This window comes from Morone saxatilis, unplaced genomic scaffold, assembly GCF_004916995.1.
Source record: "Morone saxatilis isolate NCDOM2014 unplaced genomic scaffold, NCSU_SB_2.0 Contig9, whole genome shotgun sequence".
In the NCBI taxonomy this organism is placed as follows: Eukaryota; Metazoa; Chordata; class Actinopteri; family Moronidae; genus Morone; species Morone saxatilis.
Genome location: NW_023340268.1, coordinates 9,476,187 through 9,480,494, shown reverse-complemented (window position 1 = coordinate 9,480,494; position 4,308 = coordinate 9,476,187).

Here is a 4,308-nt window from a genome sequence, read left to right as displayed (position 1 = left end):
AGCAATGAAGCTGAAATCCCGACCTAAGAAGCACTGACTGACCTAACTGTGTTTCCATCGGTCCTGTAAGACTTTCGTGATGACTTAAAAAGTTAATCGAAGCAATAATAAGAAACTGAATGATTTTAGTTAAATGTCAAATCAACAGATCAGGATTTAGTATAAGTATTTGTCAACTATTATTTATTTAAATTGGCATCACATATTTATTTGCATATGCAAATTTGACTGATTTGCACGCTCCAGGATGTGGGCAAGAAGAAGAAGTGCGTGTTAAAAGGCTGTACCGTATGTTTCTGGGTGTATGCATGTGTGTGTCTCAGTGTCGCAGTACAGCCTTTGTCTGCTTCAGGCTGTATACACAGACTGGAACCATTACTATCAACTACAATTAGGTACAACCCACCACAACATACCACATAACAACTACTGCTACTAGCTACAATTAGACCCTATACACCACAATGGCCTCAATACCATAGTCAGGATAAATGCATCAGTTAATCATTTCCATCAACTACAATTAGCCACAACACCAGTGAGGCTTTTAATCTGAAATTGCCAATAATCACCCCAAGACATCTGTTGAAGGATGTTCCGAGAGGGTTGTGGGATATTTCAAGGTAGGGAAACCACATTGGAGAGTTTCAATTTTGTTAATTACAATTTTTTAAATATACAGCCTGGTGGATTGTATTACAGTTATGTAAATCATCCATGCAATTAACCAAAAAGTCTAAAAGGTTTTGAGTTCACGTTGTGTTGCCTTCACCAAAACATACTTAAAAGGTCCAGTGTTTGAGAGGATCTATTGGCAGAAATTGAATTTAATATTCATACATGTTTTCATTAGTGTATGATCACCTATAAGAATTGTTTTTGTTACCTTACAATAAGGGTTAGAGATCTATTATCTGGTCTTCCCTCTGATGTCCTCCATCTGCTCTGCTTTAACTTTCAGTGATTTACAGAGTTTCCAGATGGAAATATATCCTTAGCTACTTGTTGTTAGCGGTTAGCTTCTTTAGCCACTAACTAGCTGCCGCGGTTAGCTGGTTACCTGTGCAGCTAACAATCATATTAGGGGACTCTGCCTGTACTGGGAGCTCAGAGCACCGGGGGCAGTGTTGGTGTTACATCTTTAGTACAGGAGCTTCGGACCGCCGGGAGTGCCAGTGCATCAAGTTCTCAGTCTGTTAGCAGCAGTTAGTGGTCAGCTAATAGCTACAAGTAAATGTCCATTGGTGAACTGTGAACTGTAAATATCTGATAGTTGAGGCAGAGAAGCCACACAACATCTGGGAAGAAAATATGTAATATTCCCTTGCATACAAAACTTTCGTCCTGACTCCTGAGCAGAACAGTTGGATAACTTAGACAGACTTCGTGCAGAGACACGCTGCCTAAAACAGATAACAAATAAATCTGTGACAAGCCGACGTCAACTAGTAGACATAGTAAGTAGTAAGACATTGAAACCTTGTTTCAATAGGTCCCCTTTAACTTTATCTTAAACAAGATCTTCAATTTGCAAAAATATAAAAACAGCAAAAACTCAAATTTGAGACTGTAACTCAGTTAAAAAGACATTATTGCTTGATGAATTACTTAAACAATTAATGGATTAAAATGTGGTCAAAATCTGTCAATCGAGTAACAAAGGACGTTAAACCTCTACCATCATTTCCAATGTAATAAAACAGTATTTGCGCTTCATGTAATATTTAAGTTTGTTTGAACTACTTGTTTGAACATTGCACAACTCCAACAAGACCACATAATGTGCACAGATCATCTTACAACTCCAGAAGAACACTCACATTAATGTAAATCATAACAAATAAAAGAAAGTCTTTTTCATTCAAAAGAACATAATTAGATGTCACAAATAAAAAAATAAAAAAGAGATTACCAGTATATCGCAACCATTTTCACCCAGTGAGTCTAATTCTCTAAATGCATTTTATTAAATCACAGTAATGGATGGGTCTGATACCAAATCTCAACGCAGTCAGTTTTCTTCTGCCTTCAGATAGCTTTGTTCTTCCCCTCCCCGTGGGACAGCTGTAGTTGGCATCTCCATCTTTCATAAACAAAGGATTAATGTGCAACATATGAAGAAATAATGCTAAAGGCAAGGTCTTGTTACACAGAGAGATTTCTCTCAAGCTTTTCTTTCTGCTTCTTGATCTGCGTCATTCTGTCTCTTCATATTATTCTCTCAGTCTCTGTCCCTACATTTCCTACTCCTAATCATCTGTCCTTACTTTTTTCTTGTGCCGCCATCCCTCTTCCTGTTTCATGGTATCTTTCGTAGTTTTTTTTTTTTTTTAAAAGATAGATTTATTGAGGAGTGGGGGTACAGTGAGGAGGAATACGGTTAAGAGAGGAAAGATGAGAGGAGGGAGAAAGAAGGTAAGAACTGCCTGTGAGAAGAGGGGCGGTAAATGAGAGGAGAGAAGGAGGACAGGAGCTTGGAGGGGAAGGGAGGAGAAGAGGTTTTAGACAGGAAAGAGAATATACTTTCTTCACTTAAAAAGAAAAAAAGAGATTGTCTGGGGAAATGGATAGATAGAAATAGGAGCCAAGGAAGGGAAGGCAGAGAGAAAAAAGGCGAAGAACAGATGAGCCCTACATACTAATAAGCATCCTCAGAAAGTGGATGACTATTAAAACATCTACTTTAAAACTTCCCCTAATCTCCAACGTGAGTTTTGCCAGTAGAAACAGCAGCGTTTATTAGCCACAATAGGGCTACTGGAGAGGGGCATTTCACTTCTTCTCATGCTTCAAAGTTGAAACCATGAAACAAAAAAACCTAAAACTTCCCATTATTTAAATATTTTCAACAGATTCTAGCACACTCTGGGCCTAATTTGTCCCAAAATCTGAGATAGAGTCGTGCATCAAGCCAGGCGTCCAGCTGGTTGCCCCTCCAACAACGTGCAGCATGATGGCTGGTTGATTTAAACCAACTCTGCAACCCACGGTGAGGTTCCTGGTTTATTTTGACTGATATAATGAAACAGTTCTTCTCCAGATGTCCTGTTCTGAATTCTTTTTTTTTTAAGGTGATGATGGGGAACTTGAAGAAAGAAAGCCATTGACATGGAGTGAGTAAATGTGGACATGTGGGAGCAAGCTGTCCCGGCCAAATGGCACAGTGAATAAATTAAATGAATTCACTCTAAGTAGAAAATACTTTAATTAGCTGAATTAATGCAAGAGCAAATGAACTTCATAACATTTCAAAAATTCCTCCTAACGTCCGTCTCAATGAACAGGTTGGAGGAACGGTTCACAAAAATGTAAGACGTGAAAATGCATCAAATTCTCACATTTGAGAAGTTGGAAGCTCCAAATGTTTGTCATTCTTGCTTGAAAAAATGCTGAAATGATTAATGGGTTCTTAAAATAGTTCAGTTATACAGTCAATGTGTCCAATAACGTGCCAAAAATGTCATTTTCAGTGAATTGTCCATAAAAGACACCATTGTACGTAAAATTTGTTTGTATGTTCAGCAATGGTTTGCTGACCATGCTCTAATAAAATTGTTTCTTTACTCTGAATAAATACCACTGAAGTTGCTGCCAGAAACCTGAAACACATCCCTTCCTGTCTGTAAAAAGGATTTTCCCTGGAAGGACCTGGCAGACACCAGCTGTTGTTGTTGTTGTTGCAAATGTCAAAGCTTTCTTGACTGTGTTGTATCACTCAGCAGTCATTTATTTATATGAAAATGCCACAGATTATTACTTCTAGGAAGTCCACTGGTGCACAAAATGGCAGTCACGCTGAAATGGCTTGTAGCTTTAGGTTACGTGTCAGTGAATGAAAGCAGCTGAGGAAAATATTAATGAAAGCGCGCACGTGACCATTTTAGTACCCACACAGACAAAACAGATCAGTCCGTGAAACCGAGCCTATTTAGAGCGGTGGGATAATAATAGGAATAGGCCACAAGTGCACGCTGCTATGTGGTGCTTTAGTTCGAGCGCTGGATGGGAGCACGGGTGTGTCTGGGGTCTTCCAGAAACAAGGGGATAAGAGGGGGGAAAGAGTCGGCTGAAGGGAGCATTCCTGTTTCTTGGGGGGGGGGAGAAACAGTTTGGAAGTGATTTTGCAGAGGCAGGAGTCTAATTGAAGATATCGGGGGGGGGGTTGGGAGGGGAAACAGAAGGAGGGAGGATTTGATAAGGACAACATAAAAAATCACTGAGAGGAGTCCCACCTGCCATTTTAAGACTAAAAGCCTTTCAGTTGCCTAATCAATGCCAGAACTCTGTACACAGCGACACTCTTCATCT